This window comes from Acinonyx jubatus, chromosome E4 (genome assembly GCF_027475565.1).
Source record: "Acinonyx jubatus isolate Ajub_Pintada_27869175 chromosome E4, VMU_Ajub_asm_v1.0, whole genome shotgun sequence".
Classification (NCBI taxonomy): Eukaryota; Metazoa; Chordata; class Mammalia; order Carnivora; family Felidae; genus Acinonyx; species Acinonyx jubatus.
The window spans coordinates 37,769,760-37,792,175 of NC_069395.1; the positions used below are offsets into that span (position 1 = coordinate 37,769,760).

General features: G+C 44.4%; 1 long non-coding RNA gene across 8 annotated transcripts in view; it reads right to left on the reverse strand.

Annotated features, from left to right (window-relative positions):
- Positions 1–22,416, reverse strand: part of LOC128312999 (uncharacterized) — a 110,690-nt gene that overhangs the window by 65,218 nt on the left and 23,056 nt on the right. For all 8 annotated transcript variants that reach the window (XR_008293070.1, XR_008293067.1, XR_008293068.1 and 5 more), the window contains exon 3: positions 1,594–1,770. This is a non-coding gene — a long non-coding RNA (uncharacterized LOC128312999). The remainder of the gene's footprint in view (positions 1–1,593; positions 1,771–22,416) is intronic.

The window sequence follows — 22,416 nt, forward strand, 5'->3', positions numbered from 1 at the left end:
ACCATGAAGAATCTTCTCATTGTTTATGATTTTAATTCCAAAACTGCTTTGGGGGAAGACGCGGGGGCTTCACACGCACACCCTAGATATTCCCCGAAAAATCTGGAATTATGGACTAACCATTAGCTGAGGGAGGACAGAGCAGGCCAGGATGATGCAAAAGCCCAAGCAAGCTGGCAGCTGAATGAAGTTATAGCCAGTTGACAGGACAATGGCATGAACAAAGGCCTCACTGCCTCCTGGATCGGTTGCCAAGCATTGTGACACAGGGCTAATCGCATCTGAGCGCACCGTGCAGCACAGGAGTGGCCTCGGGGCTGGCAGGGCTCCAGTCACTGCCACCTTTCCTGAAGAAGCCCATTCATCACAGTGCGGGGCCAACAGGGTGCACCCTAATTACACACAGGGAGCGAGGACCAAAGTGGGGAGAGCAAGTGCCTACTGGTCCCCTTGGAAACGAATGCAAGAAAATAAAAAGTCATGGGTGGAAGTAGATGTTCAAGTCCAGCCAGGGTTGCCGGGGAATTCCGTGTCCATGGGGGGCTGTTTACCTCCAAGGCTGTGGCCCAGGGGGCTTTGGTTAAGCTCGGGCTCATGTCCTTGTCTGTGGGCAAAGATTTTAGAAACCTGGGCTCAAATCCCGGCGAGCCCTCCAAACTGGGGTTTCAGGCTGCAGTGGCCAGAGACCTGGTGCTCATTTTGAGCTCTGTGGCCCCAGGCAAGTCCATCCATAAGAGGTGTGGATGCACGGAGAGGATTTATCTGCTCTGCTAACCTAACAGGTTGATTGGGAAAATTAAAACCATGGGGCCAAAGGAAAGGCCTAGGGAATCATAAGGCCTGGAGTTCAGGAAGGCATGGAGGGATGCAGCCATGTTCCCCACCTGCCCCAGGGAGGGGAATGTGCCTAGGAGACAACAGCCAACCCCTTGAGGGTGACCTTTAGTTACCTGTGGAAACCAACTGGCTTTTTCATGGCACACCTGTCATCTGCAGGGGAGATGCCTTTTCAGAACTCGGGGTGGTTCTCAGAATTGCATTTAAGGCTCCTTGATGGACAATGTGGTGGAGGCCCGTAGGCACACAGTTCATTTGGGTTATTCTGAATGATTACTTTAGGCAGATAAATTTATAATCAGCTCATAATCACATGGCATTTTCCATTTTGTAAAGTTCATACAAATTTAATCTTTAACATCAGAAGATTGGCATTGTTATGCTTATTTTACAAAGCATAATTTTAAAGGATCAGAGAGGGTGGGTGAATTTCCTAAAGCCACACAGCCAGTTTGTGTCAGAGACAGGCTTTGAGTCCAGGCTTCTGATAGCAGGTTAGTTTGGTGCCCGCCGTATAGACACAACTGTCTTTCCTTCCGGACTGTCCTCTTCTCCTTCTTTTTTAGGATCTTTCATTTGGGGCCCACTTTTGTTGTTTGCATTGCTTAACCACCTTCCCTGACAAATCTAAGCAGAACACTCTTTCTGAAGGGGACAGTCTGGAACACAGAATTCTCCCTGGGAAAAGCTGAGCCTGGGCAACTTTCTGAGCAGGTGCTATTGCACTGGGGTACCGAGCATGCCAGGGCACCTTACCTCATGTGCACCACACTGCCCTGAGGACTGCAGACACGACTATTCCAACAGCTACAGTCGCTGAGAAGATGGCAACAGTAGGTCTCCCAGGCACGAGATGATGGACACTCTTTCTCCTTAAAATAACTCCAGTGCATCTACTCCCCTGTGGAGAGCTCGTGTCTGGGTTTTGGAACACTGGGAATAAAACAGACAGAAGAGAACTTTAGTTTATAATAAAAATTACTGTGCTGTCTGGTTTTTAAATGACATTTCACATATTACTAACCATGCTCACATTGTTACACATAATCCTTACAATAGCCCTGTGAGTGGAGTTATAACCCTTGGAGGTATTATAATTCCCATTTTAAAGACTGAGGACACCGAGGCTTAAAGGGGCATAGATTACTTGTCCAAAGTCACAGGGCTGATACATGGTACAGATGGACCAAAGACCTGGTTCTTCTGCCCACAAGTTCAGGGCTTTACACAGATGGCAACATTTTTTTTTACTTTCCATGGGTGAGAAGTTCATTAACAGTAAATTCAAAGGTTGATTAGAGCTAGGCACTTCTAATGGGGATCCCTTTAAATTCCTTGTAATATTATTACTTACCTCTTCTCCAAGAATCATAAAATCAGGCTAATGATACCTAATCAACACCCGTCACAGACCCACGATCCGGTTTCTTAGCAGGTGTTATATGGGGACAGAAGGCCATGGATTAAGAAACTCATCAGTCATTGCTTGAGGTTTGGTGCATGGGCGCTGCCTGGGATTCTGCCTTTAGAGATTTCAGCCCGGCTAGTGTTACTTCAACAAGTATTCACAGAGCAGCACCAGGTTTCTTGCCTGGATGCCCACAAAACTGAGGATAAATGTGTATCACAATCTGTCTTTGAGGAGTTTACAATTTGGTAGGAAGGTGAGATTTGTTATGAAATTTTGAATGGCAAGGTACAAACCAGAATGGAATTAAGTGTGCATCTGTCTGATACGTAGTCTGAGAAGGCTTCATGAGGGAAGTAGGGCTTGAGTGGGTCTCAAGAATAGGTAGGACTTGGAAGGGGAAGAGGAGGAAGGTTTTCCATTCTGGTTGAGGATAAAGTACCAACAGCAGATGGGGTGTGGGGGATGCATGGCTCCTAGAACTCTGGCCACTGTGCACACGTCACCTGAGTCACGGGAGAGCCAGGTTTCAATCTCTGAGCCTTTGTACCTGCCATTTCCTCTTCTGAAAAGACCCTTTCTCCCTTCTTTCTTGTTCCTGTCTCTTATGCCCCATCTACCTGTTAACACTGGTCAGTTCAACCTCCCTTCTGTTATGAGACCACCTCCAACCCCCTTGCAATGCTTTGCCTTCCTTTTCATGGCCCTGACCATGTGGCATGATAATGTGTTTGTAAGTCTGTGATGCTTGAGAACAAGGATTCCCTTCTCTGATTAATTTTTGCATGGCCATTTATTGAACAAATACAAATGAAAGATGGAAATGCAGATCGAATGAGTGAATCTGCAAGAAGAATCCTGCTACGGGACCATACGGGCTGACACCCAGAACCAGTGGGACCCTGGGCCATTGCATGTATGATGTCTAATAAGTCTGAATTAATGATTCTTCACTGAATGAATGGTTGCTAGATTGACTGAGTTTTATATATACATCATGATGAAAATCCACTATCACTATTCAGATAACCTGGTTGATGTTTTTGTTTTGACCTTATTTCCTTCAAGTCCACGAGGCTAAGACCTGAAGGATTAGTAGGCTTAAATCCAGGGAAGGGTCAAAGCAGGCAGAGCCCCCAGGCAGTGGCCGGAGGGAAGGGAGACTGAGGGCCGAGGTCAGAATTTAGCAACAGCCAGCAGGTGACAGGCAGAGCCTGGAAAGGCAAGAGAGGGGCTGGAGAAGTGAGCAGGAGCCAGACCAGGAAGGGAATCCAACTCATTCCTGAGGACAATGGGGCGCAATTAGACCTTCAAGCAGGGCGTGTTATGGGATTATTAGTTTTTCTTTCTTTTTTTTTTTTTTTTAAAAGACAGAGAGAGAAGAGAGAGCGCGTGCACGCCTACAGCAGGGGAGGGGCAGAGAGAGAGAGAGAGAGAGAGAGAGAACCAGAATCCAAAGCAGGCTCCAGGCTCCAGTCTCTGAGCTGTCAGCACAGAGCCTGATGTGGAGCTTGAACCCATGAACTGCAAGATCGTGACCTGAGCCAAAGTCAGCCGCTCAACCAACTGAGCCACCCAGGCGCCACCTAGTTTTTGTTTTAAAAACAGAGGACCCTGACTGAAATGGAGAGAGTGCACCAAGGCAGAGCAAGACTTAGGACCCAGAAGACTGGATTTCAGGATGCTACAGCGACCTGACTGTGAGCTGAGGAGGCTGTACTGGGGGTTGGCTGTGGGGATGGAGAATAGCAGACGGGTTTGTGAGCTGGACAAGCGACAGCCTGGCCTGGCAGGGGGCAAGGGGTGCTGGTGACGCAGGTACAGGATGAGAATGCTAAGGAATGTGGCTCAGGGAGCCAGGTGGATCCCAGCTGAGATGAGGGACTCTGGAGGAAAGGTACAGTTGGGCTGTGAGGGATGAAAGAATGCGTTATTTCCATAATTTGTCTATACAAAGGCTTTGCTCTGAGTCTAAATTGTACGCTATAGAGAGACGTAGCTATACGGAGATATTGATATATTATGCTTTCTCAATTAACATATACTTTCCTATGTTATTACAGATGCTTCCTAAACATTATTTTTAATGAGGAACAAACTGTGAATAAATATTCAGTTATACAGCAAGCACAGGCCAGCAGCCCAACCAACAGACCTTCCAGGACGGCCTGTTCTCCCCACAGTGAGTGACACAAAGGACACAAAGAGAGCCGACAGTTACACCCACAAGGCCCTGGGAGGCTCTGCACCAGCCAGGGCGAAGTCTCCGTCACAGGCACATAGCCTGCAAAAGGTACAAGGGACCCAGAGAGCAGTCTTGGGCTCAGCAGATGAGGGGGAGATCCAGGACATGAAAGTCTGAAGAAAACATCTGGAGGAAGCTCAGAGGAGAAAATGAGACTGTGTCTTTGAGGGCATTTTGTAATCTCAGAAGCTGAATACAAGTTTAAGGGGCTATCATTCATTATTACATTCAGAATCACCAGTTCAAAACCGACGGAAGCTTTCCTAATGTTCATCTATAAAGCAGCAGGGGTACAAAGGAGACTTTTTGCTACACTTCCCTTTTGCATCTTTTGACTCATTCAACAGTAATTTTAAAAATTACATCTATGCAAACCAATTTTGTCTGTTTATTAACAGTAGTGATGGAGAAACAAGTCAGGTCAGGAGAAACAAGTCAGGATTTTTCGACTTGTCCAGAAAGAAGTCATATAAAGAAAGGTAAGGGCTGCATCTCACAGTGGCTTTATTCATTTGAAAAGCATAATGCCCATTCCGAGAATAACATTAAATAATCACATGCTGAGTTAAGACAAAATGAGCCACAATAGCTTTAGGGGAGAATGGCACGGCATTAATGTACAGGACTTATATTCCAGTTGGGCTAACCCTCTTGGTGCCTCAGTTTGTTGACCTGTAGAATGGGTATAACAAAACCTACCATGAAGAATCATTATGAGACTCAACTAGGATAACTTCTGTGAAGGCAGCTAGAACCAATGACCTGCAACTCTATCCATGTCTGTTCATCGAATCTTAGAAATGAAAATTTTGCCTGATTATTTTTTATTGCATAGTAAGTTGTTTCTGGAAATAAGCAGTGTAGGGCTAGGATGGGGTGACCAACCCTAGGTGAGGGTTCAGGTTTGCCCATGACTGTTCCTGTTTTATATCAAAATCCTATAACTCAGAAAATCCCTCAGTCCTGAGCAAACCAGGAGGTTGGCCAACCTAGCAATAATGGTCATCAATGATGCCATCCAGAACCAAGTTATAGGGGCACATGGGTGGCTCAGCCAGTTAAGCGTCCGACTTCAGCTCAGGTCATGATCTCATGGTTCGCGGGTTCGAGCCCCGCATCAGGCTCTGTGCCGACAGCTCAGAGCCTGGAGCCGCCTTTGGATTCTGTGTCTCCCTCTCTCTCTGCCCTTCCCTTACTCGCACTGTCTCTCTCTCTCTCTCAAAAATAAACCTTAAAAAAATTTAAAAAGAAGAACCAAGTTACATTCTTTCTTTCTTGTTTTGTTTTTTTTTTTTTTAACTTGGCCCTTCTGACTGTTGCTTATTGCCTCATGGTTGCAAGATGGCTATTGCAGTTCCAGTCATCATGTCTGCATTCCAGGTAAGAAGGAAAGGGAATTGGCAAAATGGTCAAAGGCTCCTCTTAGAGAGGTCTGCCTTATTCTGGAAAGAAAGCTTTCCTCGAAGACTTGCACTTATACTTCATCGGCAAGCACTGTTTCACAAGGCCACTTCCATGTGTGAGAGTAGCTGGGAAAACTGAGTACAGTTGACCTTTGAACAATGTGGGGATCAGGGGCACAAAGTCCCTATGCAGTGGAAAATCCACGTATAACTGTGATACCCTAAAAACCTCACCTCTACTGTTGACGAGAAGGCTTATCATTAACATAAACAGTAAATCAATATGCATTTTTTAAAGTTTATTTATTTATCTTGACATAGACAGAGATAGTGTGAGTACAGGAGGGGCAGAGAGACAGGGAGAGAGAGAATCTGGCAGTGCAGAGTCCGATATGGGGCTTGAACTCATGAAACCGAGAGATCACGAGCTGAGCCGAAACCAAGAGTCAGACCCTTAACCGACTGAGCCACCCAGGCACCCCAGTCAATATGCATCGTATAGGTTATATTATTACATACTCTATTAATAAAGCAAGCTAGAGAAAAGAAAATGTTACGAAGAAAATCGTAAGAGAAAAAACTCTTACGGTACCGTATTGTAAAAATCCGTGCACCGGTGGACTCATGCAGTTCAAACCTATATTGTTCAAGGTTCAACTGTATTAAGTTTCCAATCTCCCCCCAAAAGAGAAGGCCAGGAGAAGAAGTCATAGAACCCTCTGGGTGGGCAATCCATAGTGTCCGCTACAACCCCCTTTATTACACCCAGCCAGTGCTGGGCACCTGCTATGTAGACATTGTGCTCAGATCCGCAAAGGGCGGGAAGACGAATGATGTAGGGCCCTCACGCCAAGTAAGCTCATGGTCTGGCACAGCCTGACCTAAGACAAGGGGGGATATGTCAGAAGGCAGCCCTGACAGAGTGGGAAGCGTGTTGGCAAATCTGGCCCAAGATGCAGGGGGGAATGACAAGGCTGGTGGATTAGCCAGGCAACAATGAACATGATGTATTTTCCAAGTGAGGATAAACCCCAAAGTATGAGGGCAGGACTTGGCAGCAGGAAAGCTCCAAAAAGAAGAACCAGTGGTGTGAGAAAAAGGAATGTGTGTGTAGGGTAAGCGCCTCTTATCTCTGAAGATGACTTGGCTTTGGAGGCCTCTGGTTATTGCTATGGCTTTAGGGAGCCATTTTGAAAAGTGTGTGCATGGCAGTTCTGGGTGACCTTGGGGCACAACCCACCAGAGCTGTAAGAACTCCTCGTGGAGACAGGTCACCTCAGGTAAATGAGATTCTAAACCCACCCTTGAGGAAGAGAAAGCCAAACTTATGTATCCTCTGTCTGAGGATCCTGTTGGGTACCCAAGCCCTCACCTTACCTTTGCTTCCTACTCTTCTGGTCTCTGAAGCCAGCCCCCTCCTCACTTCCCAGCCTCTCTGCTTCCCCAGCTCAGTTGTTCAATCCACCCCCAGGCCGGCCTGGCCAGCCCCTGACCCAGACAGTGCAGGGGTGGAGGTCCCAGTTGCCAACAAGGGCTGATGCCCGATGCCAGAGACCTGCCTAGGTTTCTAGGCGAGTGGCGGCATGTCTGATCTTGCTTGGGTAGGGTGTTGGCCCAGACCACAGTACGGCTCCTGCTTTCATCTGCTCTCAGGCTGCCGCTGAGCCACTGGAGCAGATCTGTAACTGTCCTTCGCAAGCCCTGCATTATTTCATGGAAGCAGCAGAAAACCCCACAAGGTGGAGAGAGTTATCCCCAGGTAGCCCAGGAGGAAATAAGCCTGGGGAAGTTAGGTAAACTGCCCTAGATTGCCAGGCTGTTGAGTGGGAGAGGCGGGATTCAAAGCTGGGTTGGACTTGAAGGCCTCTGCTTTTATCACTGTTCCTCACCCATTTCTTGATGCACAGCTAAGCTCTCTCTCCCCAGTCCCCCTGTGTGCAAGCTTCTCTTTGCCCAGACCCCTGGCCCTGATGGCATCCTCTCATGGAAGGTCTTGGTTGCCAGAGCCTGTGAGGAAGCTTCATTTATTACTCCACTCAACAAATATTTACTGAGTTTCCCCTATTTGCCAGGCACTGTGCTGGATTGCTATGTTATTTTCTGGCTGCCTGAATTTGCCCACAGCTGGGCCCACTGACTTTGAAGCAACCCAGAGCTTGCTCTGTCCTCGGGGCACCAGGCAGAGCTTATGGCCAGCTCCAACTAGTCCCAGTGGCACAACTGGACCCCGCTCCCGTCTCCCCTGTGCGTTGATGGCCCACTCTGGCTTTGCTTCTTGCGTTTCTTGCCAGACTTGTCTGCAGTCTGGGCTTGGCATGGTTACCTCTGAGGCTGTTCCAGTAATGACAACTCAGCTAATCACTGCTGTCCTCAAAGTAAGGTGTTTGGAAGATGGCAAAGGGTTGAAACAGCCATCAGATCCATCCGATCTTGATAAACAATATGGTGAAAGTGGAGACTACAAGGGAACATATTTTGGAGGGATGAGCTGCCAATAATCACTCTTTCCTCATTGGATGGAGGGTCCTAGAGGGGTGCTCTAGAGGCACAAGAAACTGAGACTTGGAGGGGTAAAAAGGTAAAACCCCAGTTTACTCAATGTTATTGTATTTCTTCTATTCATAAAAGTAACACACAGTCATTGTGGAAAATTGGAAAGCACTAAAAAGTATAAAGAGGGGCACCTGGGTGGCTCAGTCAGTTGGGCGTCCAACTCTTGACTTCAGCTCAGGTCATGATCTCATGGTGGTGGGATCAGGCACCGAGGTGGGCTCCATGTGAGCAAGGAGCCTGCTTGGGATTCTCTCCCTTTCTTTCTTTCTCTCTCTCTCCCTTCCCCACTTGCACACATGTGCATGTTCTCTCTCTCTCTCTCTCTCTCTCTCTCTCTCTCAAAATAAATAAACGTTGTTTTAAAAAGTATAAAGAAAAAAATAAAAACATTCTGTGATACCATTACCCAGAAATGGTAACCACTGTTAACATTTTGTGTTTACTTCTAGATTTTTGTCTATGCATATATGTGGATTTATTCTGTACATACTAATCTGTATTGAACTTTTATCACGTAACGTTATATTGATATCCCTCTTGACCAATGAAAATGCTATTTTCAGTGGCTGCAGAGTATTCCATTACATGGCTGTGCTCTAATTTATTTGGGTTGTTACCTCCCCAGCCCCCTGTTGTCCCATATAAGCAATACAGAGATGAACATCTTTGTACCTAAATATTTGTGCATATATCTGACTTCTTCCTTGGGCTGAATTCTGAGGGACACAGTGTGACAAACCATGTTGGCATGGTCTGTCTGTCTGCCCAAAAAGGAAGAATGAGGGTGACAGTAGTCACCACCAGGCTTTCTGAACTCTGAGGATACCCAAAGGGGGAGTTGCTGAAGCAGAGAGCACCCCAAAGCTTCACTTCTCTTACAGGCTTTCTTTGAAGGACCCCTGCTTTATTAGAACTCTCTAGCTTAGCAATCTGCTGAAACCAGCTCAAATAGACAATAGAAATGGAGACAAGAATGTCAGGCAGGAACCCAGCTCGTCCTCAGAGAGGGCCTGGGAAGGAGGACTGCCATGCAGCCTTCCCCCCCACCCCCACTTCTCCTCCCCCCATTGTTTCCCATGGGCCACTGGGTCTCCAACTTGAGAGAGCACCAGAATCACTTCCAGGCTTATTAAAGCACCAAGTGCTGGAAAGCCCATCCCCACGTTTCTGACTGAGGACGTCTGGGGCGGGACCGAGCATCTGTGTTTCTAATACATTCCCAGGTGAGGCTGACGCTGCTGGTCCAAGGACAAGGCTTTGAGAGCCAATGCTAGAATACAGCATGGAGGTTGGTGGCAGGGCAGACACCCTCCAAAGGTGCCACCACACCCTGGTGTCTGAGTGAATCCTGCCCTCTCACTGTGACCCTGCCTGGTGGCACCAAAGTAAGGATGTTACCACCTCCTGTCAGAAGAAGACGCTCCCTGCCAAGGGAAGTAGGCCCAACAGGGGAATGAGGTCACTAAGGCCTTTTTTCTGGGAAATGCCTCGGTCAGAGCCCAGGCAATTCTTTCACAGCCTAACGTCCTTTCCTCCTGCCTGACAGCTGGATGTGGAGCAGTGGTTAAGGACCATCTCCCTGTCTCAGACCACTTACTCCACAGGGCTCCTCTGGGCCGGGTACCCATCAAGGAGGGCTTGCTGGGAAAGTCTCAGTGACCCCTTGCAGGATATGGCCACCAGTAAGGAAGAGCCCTTCCCTGGGTCCTGGTCGCTTGAAGCCTCACCACACAGTGACTCCAGGAGGCAGCCAACGGCGGGGAACTTATCATCTGCTGTGAAGCTATCGAGCAGCCTGGTAAAAACAGCAACATGACTTTGTGAGAGGTCCTATAAGACTATTAAAGAAGGACTGACATTTACTGCTCTCCTACTTGTACCAGGAACAAAGTGTCTTACGTTGAGTGTCTGACTTGATCTTCCCTACAAATCTATGAGTGTACTATTATCCCCATGGTACTGATGAAGAACTAAGGCACAAAGGCTAGGTTGCTTGTTCAAGCTCACTCAAGCTCTTTTTTGTTCTTAATGTTTATTATTTAGGGAGAGAGAGAGAGAAAGAGAGAGAGAGTGCGCGCACGCAAGCGGGTGAAGGGCAGAGAGAGAGGGAGACACAGAATCCGAAGCAGGCTCCAGACTCTGAGCGCAGAGCCCAATGTGAGGCTCGAACTCACAAACCATGAGATCATGCCTTGTGCCGAAGTCGGATGCCAACCGACTGAGCCACCCAGGCGCCCCAAACTCACTCAAGCTCTTAACCACCACTTTATACTGCTCTAGGGAGAAGCCAGAAAACTGAAAAAGGGCAGAGGGAAGGGAATGAACACATACATGTTTCTACTCAATCATCGTATCAACACTCTGTGGAGGGGAGTATTATTCCCATTTTATAGGTAAGGAAACTGAGACTTAGTAAAAGAAGCTCCCCAAGGTCACACGGCTGGTGACTGCTGCCGCAGTCATGGAGCCCAGGCTTGTCAGCCCCCGAAGCCCATCTCCCCCCCCATATCTACCATTACCTTCCCAGGAGTGATGAATTGTGACTGGGGAAATGGGCAGGCCTCAGCATAGGTGGCACCGCTCAGGTGTGGTTAAATTAATGAGAGCTAGATGGGAGAGCGATCAGCATGCATGAACAAACACACAGGGGTCATGTGAAAGTGCATGGCCCATCTGTCGATAGAGGAATGGCACATAATGGCACATTCTTTTAACAGAATTCTAACCGGACAATAAAAAATTCCTATCTGAATATTTTGACATGCACAGTGATTACAAAATTAGTACACATTAAATACTCAGGACATGAAACCATTTACTTTTACTATTTATGATTCTAATTTAGTGTGTGTATGTGTATGTATGAAGATATAGATGCAGATATAAATATATATAGGTAGGTATATTATATATGTAAGAGCCTGGAAGAAAATACACCATCTAGTTAAGTGGACTTTCCACGACAGTAGGCATAGGAGTTATTTTTCTTTTTTTACTTTTCTTTCTGTATTTCCCAAACACAATAATCTTGTGTCACTTTTACAACCATGAAAAGAAACCCTGTTTGTTTACAAAGATGCAAGAACATAGCTTCTTTCCTGACACCATCAGCAGGGAAAAGATGAAATCCCTTATCCTGTCCTGACCCTCTTCCTCTCCTGCCTTCCTGCTTCACAAGTTGGCTTTCCAAGACTTTTCATTCGTGAGTTCTTGGTGTTTAAATACCTGTTGAAAAGCAATTTTTGTGAGGGTGGGAGGGATGGCGTTCAATGGGATCTTCTTCGAGACCTCAGGGAGGACTCTAGATTAGCCACGCCTGGAACACACACACGGAGGCCCTGGCCTGCTCAGAGCTTCCTCACCTAGACAGGCTGATGTGGGCTTTCCCCTGGAATCCTCAGCAGACTTCTGAGCACATAACCTTTAAGGCTCATTTTGTTCTACCTCCTTCTGCCCTTAAATGGTGGCCTGTATAGAAAGCAAACCCTCAAACTCAAGTTGAAGGTTCTATGATCTTTAAAAGCTTTTAAAAACCAAGCCAACCTGGGGGCACCCAGGTGGCTCAGTCAGTGAAGCGCCCAACTTTGGTTCAGGTCATGATCTCACAATTTGTGAGTTTGAGCCCTGCATCAGTCTCTCTGCTATCAGCACAGAGCCCACTTCAGATCTGCTGTCCCTCCCCTGCTTACTCTCACTCTCAAAAATGAATAAACGTTAAAAAAAAAAAAAGGCTTAAAAAACCAAACCAACCTGGAACTTGGTTATAAATGATGATAAAATTGACTCTATTTTTCTTTATTTTTATGATTCCAGTGTCATAAATCTCCATTTGTCTTTAGAGGATTTTGACACAGAGGCTAAAGTGTTATAAAAAAACAAACACACACAAATTCTGGAGCTGAGTAAAAAAGAACTCAGATACAATAAATGGCCACCAAAGATTGAAACTAAAAAGCAGCTTCAATTTAAAAACTAGTCCTTAAGCTGACTTAAAAAAAGAATTCAAAAATCCCCTCCTCCCCACACCTAGATTTGAAAAGAAACTTTCCTCCTCCCCCCTACACAGTATTTTTAAAGGTCTTGGGTTCCATTTTCAAACTAAGTTCTATATTTTTAAGGGTGACACATACCAAGTAACTAGAAACTGGCCTTGGCTTGGGCACCTCCCAGTTCTCATAAACATACAATCACTACTAGCTCCTTTCAGGACGATGAATCCTATTGATTGGCTCAGATCAGTCTGTGACCCAGCGGTGATATTAGACACTGGCTATAAAACATCTCCTTATGAATTTTTCATTGGCTTGAGTGTCTGGAGAGCTGGGCAGCCCCGTGCCCTCACTCTCCCTCCTTGCCCTCCCTCCTCCTCTCTGTGTCTCAGGGCTGATGATGCCACTCTGCGGGGCCACGTTATTGGATCAGAGCGATTAGCTTTACAGTCTGATTTTCTGAGTCGAATCCAATTTCTTTTCCAGGTACAGCGGGCTTTCGAGTAGTCATGTGCTTTTTGTTTTGCGATGGCATCACAGGATTACTAGCAGATGCAGTAAACTGAAGTCATTTCCCATTAACTGTGTCCCATTCCCCACCATCCTAAGACAACGGGTCACTTTGCACCTGCATTCCTGAGCATTCTTGCGGACAAAGAGTGTTCTAACAGCTCAAGTAAAAGCTGACAAAGAGGCAAACTCCTGAGAAGCGCTGTATCAGGCACTTTCAAAACTACCTTAGCTCATGATCCTCCTAACAACCCTGAGGGAGGAGGAACATTATTCCCCCCTTTTACACTGCTGGAAAGTGAGTGTCTGAGAAATTCAGTGGTCTCTCAGAATTTGTGTTGTAATTTATCAAGCTCACACTAAAGGAGCTGGTAGGGTGAAGCCCCAAGATTCCAGACTCGATCGGGTGGCCAGAGCTAACCCAAGAGTCACCTTCTTTGGAGAGAACAGGGAAAACTTTACTCAGAGTAAACCCGTCCCCTGCTACGCCCCCATGGGTTCTTATATTCTAGATCTGGACTGCAGGAAAAATTCAAGTTCTCATGTTTAGAAATAGAGTTTTGTTCCTATTAACATCTGTATCCAGGTGAAACTGAGTGAAAGTAAACTTCCAGCCCCAATTTGGGGGAGAAAATAAATAACACAAGGTCAGTAGGGTCAGCAGTGGTTGGAGTAGGGGAGAGGGTTGAAGGATTAACTGTGAGCATCGATGAGCCTTCTCTCTCATGTATGGACTTCTCTCTGGCCCTGCTTCCTTGGTAAAACACGGAGACCCTTGGAGAAACCATTAACACGCAGTTGAGCGAGAGCTCTGAGTCCCTGTACCACAGTTGACTATTGCCAAATATTTTGTTGTACACATCAAGGAGGAAAGAAAAAGGTAAAGGAATCAGGAAGTGCCACGTTGTAAAGGAAAGTCAGAACTCCTGCTGGTTTCAGGGTGTGTTAAGGGAATCTAGACTGTACTCAGGAATGGTGGCCAGTCTTAAAGTATATCGTTCATCTCATTCACAGCAGCCCGCACACCCCAGCCATGAGCCTATAGCTGCTAAAGCAATGACGCCAAAAGAAATCTTTCTTTGTATCCATCTTCGTGTGCTTCTTACCACAGCACAACTGCACCATGTGTTCTTTATTCTTTGATACAAAGATTAAGTAAGATTAAGAAGAGACATAAACACACACCTCATGGGTCCCTTCTCCAGAGACCAGTTGAGATGAGTATATTGAGATGCCTAAGGCTATGTTGTTTTTGCTCCTGGACATTAGGCCCTTTTTCCTATACCTAACCCGTGATTTTAACACTAAAAGTCCCAAATAACCCCCGAGAAATTCCAAAAGTCAGTTACCGAGGGCAGATTGAATAGAAGAGTCATGTTGTAGACTCTTCAAAACTCACTGAACTGGAACCTTTTTTGGGATGATCATGATTTTCTAAACAGCTGCTGTTGGCACATCTATTTCATGGGTATTAAAGACTTGGATGACAGGATTGCCACTCTTTGCTGAGAATCTCGTGCCAATTCCACAGTTTCCAAGCCCCCAGGACCTACCTGAAATTTGTAGTTCTTGGTAAATTGTTAATCAAAGAAGATGTACAAAGTCTTACATTTAACTCAAGGACAGCCATTCTGGAATATCATTGGTGAAAGGAACTCCCATCGGCCCTCTGACTTACTGCTGAGATCTACAGTCCTCTCCCAGTGGACATCTTCTCTGCTTCCTGTTGTTTTATCCTGAGGAAATATAGTCCTTGGTAGAACACCATAGAGTCACTTCCTTACAACCATGCTCTCCTAAAGCTTTGAAGGTTCTCATTTCCCTGTGTTTTAGACTATCTTTTAGTGGACTAAACAGCTAATAGTCAACCCCCCCCCCTTCCCCAAGAGAGTTCTCTAGTTAAACCAAGTGGTATTAAGAAGAATAAAGTACAACCAAATTCTTTGAGACTATAACCAAGATGATGGAGGCTAAATGGCAGGAGAGGATCTTGGAGTCACATGAGTCCTTCAAGGGGCAAAGTCCTGGTCTCATGACAATGATGACAGGGCATCTGGGGAGATGTTTGCATCTGCCTTGCAATTTATGCGTGGAAGAGTGGGTTGATTCTGATGACTAGGGTGAACTCTTCCTTCCTCCTCTTCCAAAAAGGTGAGTGGTAAAGCATTCCCTGGTCTAGATGTAGATCCTCACATGAATATCATAGATTGTGAGCATTTATTTGTTTTCTATTTGGGTGGAAAATGTTTCTCCTAACTAGTGGTCATGGTGATCATGACACAGAAGTTACGTTTCTGCTTCCAGCTCAGAGAAATGGTGGGAGAGAAACAAACAAACAAAACAACAAACAGAAGAACATCTTTTCATTTAAGCTGTAAGGAGGGGTTGCCTCTTCCATGTTACCAAATAGCTTTCAGGATCACCTTTGTAATCTCATTCACCCCTAAGACCTCCACATCCACCATGGTCAGAAGGGGATTTCACTGGCTTATAGGAAGGCAGTCCTCATGCGTGTGTTTCCCAGGTGTGTCCCAGAGGCTGGAAGCTGCCTTCTCTTCCCCACTCTAATTAAAGTCAACCTTCAAATTCAATTTAGGAACACCCTGCCTGCTGTTCCAGCCCCTCATTATTCCAGCTTTGAAGCCATCAGTCGACTCATCCCACCATTAAGTGGAGACCATGCGTAGCCCCCAGATTCATCCTTTTTTTAAAAAAAATTTTAAACGTTTTTATTTGCTATTGAGAGACAGAGAGTGAGCAGGGGAGGGGCAGAGAGAGAGGAAGACACAGAATCCGAAGCAGGCTCCAGGCTCTGAGCTGTCAGCACAGAGCCCAACGCAGGGCTCAAACTCACAAACCACGAGATCATGACCTAAGCCAAAGTCGGTCATTCAACCGACTGAGCCACTCAGGTGCACCCCCCCCCCCCCCGCCCCAGATTCATCCTTTAACCAGATTCCAGCGCCTAGCACAGAACAGGGGTCCATGATGTCATTGAACCAAGTTAATTACTCCTGGCTCCTCTCATTGTGTGGTTCCTTGCAGGTTCATATGTAGTTTCTCCTGACCTGTTGTCTCTTGCCATCCCTTGTATTTACATGTCTTTATCTTCTTCCACAGAATCCAGTCCATGCTGCTGCTCTAGGAGGTTATCGGCAACTATCTGTTGACTGGCCAATGGCAATGCAATATACAATGGGATGCTGTGTAACAGACAGATCTTAAACTGGACTGGTGTGTAGTCCGAAAATTTGGGGCAAGTTATCCAGTTAATGGTGGAGCACCTACAAAGAAACTAGTCAAACACCTCTATCTTTTCTCTGTCCTCCCTCCTGTTCCCAGCAAATTTGAGAGAGGACTCTGTCCAACTCCCTTCACCGCATAGCTTGTCCACTTAAATTTGATTTCCCATATTCCCTCTGCACAGATGCACACATTCTGAAATTCTCACACTAACATCCACACGTAATAGTTTTTCTTGAATTCTGTCCTCACTAATCCTCATGAATTTGATGCAGCTGCTAACTACCTTCCTGAAAAATCTCCTTCCTCCTTTGGAGTGACTGGAATACAGTTTGCCTCCCATCTCTAACTTATTTCTGTCTCCTTCCTTGGCTCCTCTTGTGCCTCACTTAAAACAGTGTGTCCTAAGATGTGTCCTCAACCAGGGTGCCTGGGTGGCTCAGTTGGTTAAGTGTCCAGCTTTGGCTCAGGTCATGATCTCACAGCTCGTGGGTTTGAGCCCCATGTCTGGCTCTGGGCTGACAGCTCAGAGCTTGGAGCCTGCTTCGGATTCTGTGTCTCCCCCTCTCTCTGCCCCTCCTCCACTCGCACTCTGTCTCTCTCTCTCTCAAAAACAAACATTAAAAAAATTAAGGGGCGCCTGGGTGGCTCAACTGGTTGAGCATCTGACTTCGACTCGGGTCATGACCTCACGGTTCTGAATAATTGTCCACTCCTTCATTTCTCTCAATCCTGTATCTAGTGAGGTAACATTCATTGAGGTGACATATCTAATGAGGTGGCATTAACCGAATGCCTACCGACCCAGACTCTGGGGATGTAGTATAGAAAAAATAAAGAGGGATGAGAGGAGAGGGAGAGGGAGATCTTATCCCAGAGAACTTATTATGAGGGGAGGACAGAAAATTATTCATTCATTCAGTGAATGTTTCTTGAATATCTACGAAAAGCCAGGCACTGTTCTGGGTGCAAAGCCCTTCAATCCCACCTCTGCAGTCTCTCAAGTCTTTTCCAGTTGAGTTGAGGTCTGGTTAGAATTTCCAGATCAGGGGTGCCTGGGTGGTTCATTCGGTTAAGTGTTCTACTTCAGCTCACGTCATGATCTCACGGTTTGTGATTTCAAGCCCTTCATCAGGCTCTGTGCTGACAGCGTGGAGCCTGCTTGGGGATTCTCTCTCTCTCTCTCTCTCTCTCTCTCTCTCTCTCTCCCCCTCCCTCCCTCCCTCCCTCTCTCTCTCAAGATAAATAAATAAACCTAAAAAGGAATTTCCAGATCAATATGTTTTTAAATAGGAAGAATGGGCTTGTCACCTTTAGTATTTTAATGTTTCCACTAGTAATTATCATGTTAGCTGTTGGTTTAAAATAGATATTTTAAAGAAGTATTTGTTTATCCTAAATTGTTATGTCTGACTTTTTCCTTTTCTATTAGAACTTATTTCCCTATCTTCTAAAGCTTACTAACAGACCCTCCAACCTCAGTCTCCTCTGTGTTTCACCTCAGCCCAGAGGCCACTGTCAGAAAAATATTCCTGCAGCAGAGCTCTCAAGTTCACTTCCTTGTTTTGAAATGTTTGAGGGCTCAGCAAATATAATCTAAACTCTTCATTCAGGAATTCAAGACCCCCCATCCTGTGACCTGAGCTCGCTCTAATCTCTCCTTCTGGTCTTACCCGTTCCCTTTAATGTACACCTGTCTTCCATCAGATAGGTCTACTCAGTGTTCACAAACATATCCCATACTTTCTTGTCTTACCCAAAGTTGTGCCCTCCACGTGGAATGCCATCTGGTCCATCTCTATTCTCTCAAATTCTTTTCTTCTTTTTCAAGTTTCAGCTCACTTGCTTTACCATTGTAATGCCGTACGCCTTATTCTCCCTAAAAGCTTGCCAAGATGTTGAAGACTGAGTTCTAATCACATTTATGACAAGTCTACCCATCGCCTCACATACAACTCGCAGAGGCTTTCTCATTACAGATGCTTCCTAAGTATTTACTAAATAAATGTTACCACAAACGATTTTCTAATGGTTTCACAATGACTTCTTTCCATCATAATTATAAAGCCTTCAAGAGCAGAGACCATGTTTCCTCCTTTCCCTTTGTTTTCTGCATGCTTCTTGTACAGAACTATACACAGATGACAAGTATAAATGTTAGCAGAATGAACAAGTGAGAAGTTACGCTTTATCACAGAAAAACACAGTATTATGTTAAAATCTGCAGTTCTGTTCTACAGTCTAAGATTAATGCCGTCTTCAGATACTAGGAAAAGAAAAACAAAACCGTGGCTGGTATATTAACATCTGTAACATTCGTTAGCTATTTTCTTCTTTGCGTTTCCTAAAGAACTATTGCTTCTCTGTAAGAAATCTATCACTACTTATGTGCTTGTTTTGTAACTCTACTTCCCTGAACTTCACTAGTAGTCCTTTAAAAAATTATCTTAAGTTTTCCTGGTAGATAATCATTATTTCTAAAGATAATTTTGCCTCTAAAATATTCTATCCTTTCTTTCTTTTTCTTATCTTATTGCATTAGTTAGAATTTCCAGATCAATATTCTTAAAATGGAAAGGATAGGCCTCTTGCATTTAGTGTTTTCTTTTCTTATGAAAAATGATTTTTTCATTTAAATTAGATATTTGTTTTAAGAAGTATTTGTGTATCCTAAATCACTCTGTCTAACCTTTCCTTTTTATATTAAAATTTTATTTGTGCTCTTATCTGATTCTCTTTTAGATGGAGCTATATAACTTAAGTGAAGAGGGGTTCTGGCAACTGTTCAACGATCTGATCAATTATAGACAGTGAAGCCAGATAACTTAAATCATGAGTCATTTGGCCTATTGCTATTGACAAAATGATCAAGAGAATTAGTGAATATTGATTAGCCTTTGTACCATTTAGACATGAACTTTCTGGGATAAAGTTGACAAAATATGGAAATACAGGTGAATTCTTCCATCCTTTTGTTCATTCATGCAAAGAACGTTTATTAAGTGCTGCTGTGTGCCAGACATTCTAGTGCTGGGCTGTGGGAACAAACAAGACAAAGTCCCTGTTCTCATGGGGCTTTCATTTTAGAGAAGGCAAACAAGAAGTTAGCAAATAAGGGCGCAAGATGTTTTCAGATAGTCGTAAGTGCTATAAAGATAATAAACTAAGGTAAAGTATTAGAGAGTGATTGATAGGACGGGTTACTCCAGTCAACGTGGTCAGAGAAGGCTTCTACAAGAAATGATATTTGAACAGAGACCTAAACGACAAGAAGCAATTATGTGATGATGATGGGGAAACAACTGTGGGTAGAAGAAATGGCAAATGCAAAGGCCCTAGGGTGACAATGGTCTTGGCATTTCGCAAGAACAAAGAGCAGTGGAAGGAGAACAATAGGATATGGGTTTAGTTTGGTGGGAGGACTAGATGATGGTGAAAAACCTAGATTACATGTACTCATGGAAACCATTCTTAAGGATGAGGATACTAATACGTTTGCTAAGATGAAATATTTATACTTAGAGGACTTATAACGCAAATTATAAATATTTCTAGAATCCACTCAAATCTCAAATCGGAAATAGGCCTAAATAAGGCAAACAAGCTTTCTCCTACATCCTCTGCATTCTATCCCACATCAGCACCCTCATTTACTTGTGTTTTATCACCCTGACTGGCAACAAAGATCTCAGGATGACAGCATGCATTCCTGGGAGCAAAATTTTCTTACACAATAGATTGTGAGCCACTATCTTGGCGTTTTAGGCAATTCAGAGAAACATATCGTCCTAACCAGTTAGCCATGGCCTTTACAAAGCCGAAGAATCACATCATCGGGACTCAGCTGCAGCCTTCATGGTAAGTTAAATAGAACCACATGACTTAGTTCCTTTCTTTGTACTCTTCCTTGGAGAGAAGAACCAGCAAACGAAACACTTTCGATCCCTACTAAAATTATCCAAAAATAAAGTATGTAACAAATGGGTCTGCATGACTCAGGGTGGTCACTCTCCATATGTCTTGATTTAGACTCTGGGGCTATTTTTGATTTGTCATAGTGGCTGGCTGTTGTGGTCTCGGACCAGGCCCAGTACACTGGTCAAAGCAGTGCTTTGTCACAGCACAGAAGCTTGTGGCAAAAAACCTGGCAACTTTCTGTCCCTTTGTGAGAGAAGAACACTGTACCCCAGTTGTGGCTAGATCCTGCTGCAATGGCCTAGGACTAATCAAGCCATTGTTATACTGTCGTTTTAAATTTTCATATGATGATCATGTTTTTGGAAAAAACAGCTCCCCAGTGAGATCCCTGGGGTGGCTTTCATGGTCATGACAACCAGAAAGAAGCAGGGGCAGGTTCCTTACCAGGAGGAACATCACCAGTTGGTCATCACACTGCAGGCAAACCACGTGCTCAGCACAGGGCCTGGAGTAGAGGAACCCCTCAATAAGAGTCACCTGGGTATTTCTGTATTTTATACTTATCTGGCCCCCAAAACGATTTTTTGGAAATCTCTGAAGCAGCTCTCAAAGATTAGTGCAAGAATTGGGCATGTCTTTGATCACTGGTCTCCAGAAAAATAAGAAATAACTTAAACATTTAGAAAACACACACACACACACACACACACACACACACACACACGCATATGAGACAGCCTGTCATTTATCACTTCTTGTTAATTGCCTTTACACTGATATTTTTGCTCTTCCTAGTAGGTTTTTCTTAAAGTTCACATGGTATTTCTTTCAGTAAAGAATGATGTTAGTCTACGGTAATAGTTGTTGTTTTAAATGCCCTTACTTGGCAAAATTAGAATGTTGATCTCCCCATTTTTTTTTTTTGGAAATTCAATGAGCTCTAAAGCTTAAATCTGGGACTCTAGATGTTTATAGCCTCTCTGGCCTTTCTGGTCCCCACTATAGAATTTGGGATGAATAAATGCACACTCAGTAGCCTCTTTATCAATTTACATCCTTCCTCTATATAATGTCTTGTAATTAAAAGGTGGTGACCTCAGAGGTAGGGAAGGGTATGGTAAAAATTTAGGAAAAACACTGGTTATTAATATTAATATCACTAATACTTATATTAGTATTGCAGAGGGGCGGAAAATAAAGCTAAATAAATAAAACACAAATTTTCAGTGTGATAAGAATGTAAGATCAGGTTTCCCAATCAGCATATACAACCTGTGAATGATTTGTTTTGCAATATGAACACATTTTAAATATTCTTTTCTTCTTTTTTTTTTAATGTTTATTCATTTTTGAGAAAGAGAGAGAGAGAGAGAGAGAGAGACACCAAACACAAGCAGGGGAGGGACAGAGAGAGAAAGAGACACAGAATCCAAAGAAGGTTCTAGGCTCTGAGCGTTCAGCACAGAGCCTGATGCGGGGCTCGAACTCACGAACTGTGAGATCATGACCTGAGCCAAAGATGGACACTTAACTGACTGAGCCACCCAGGTGCCCCAATATGAACACATTTTAAATATTAAATGCTTCTGTACCTTCAATGTTTGCTGTTCTTGGTTTGCAAATATAAATGGTGCTCTAGACATTCCTTTCAAGAAATATTCAGTATCACATGGAAAATTTACATTTTCTATAATTAAATCAGTCTAAATCATTGCTTAGATTATGCTTCATGATGCAGCTTATAAATAAGAATGTAAAATAACTAACTGGCTTTTTTTACCCTAGCAGAACATCCTGGCTCGAGTACAAGTCTCTGAGATGCAGGTCTTGTGTTCAGCTAAGTCACTGACTTACTGTATCGTGTTAGGAAAATCGCTTAAGCTGACTCTATTCTATTTTCTTATAAATTTGAGACAGTAAAATTTGTAACTGATGACCCATGATCAAGGATGTTGATGAAACAGGCATGACAAGCAATGGCCTTATCTACATGTGTATTTGAAGGTCTTATAACTGTCACGCTATATCCATAATAAATAAGTACGAGTATCAGGAAAGAATAAAAATTTGGTTTAATAAGTTTGTAATGACATTAATAACAGCTGCCATGTAGCCAGCATGAATTAGGTACCAGGCATTTATGCTAAATGCTTTAGCAACATCGTCTGGTTTACCCTTTTAAGAAGACACTGTTGCTACCAACTCACATTCAGTTCAGGAAATTGGGGCTTTTGGAGATAATTCCCCATGAGTAACAAATACCAGGCAGAGGAGGCCTCTCGGGAGACAGGGAGAGTACTGACTCCCTTA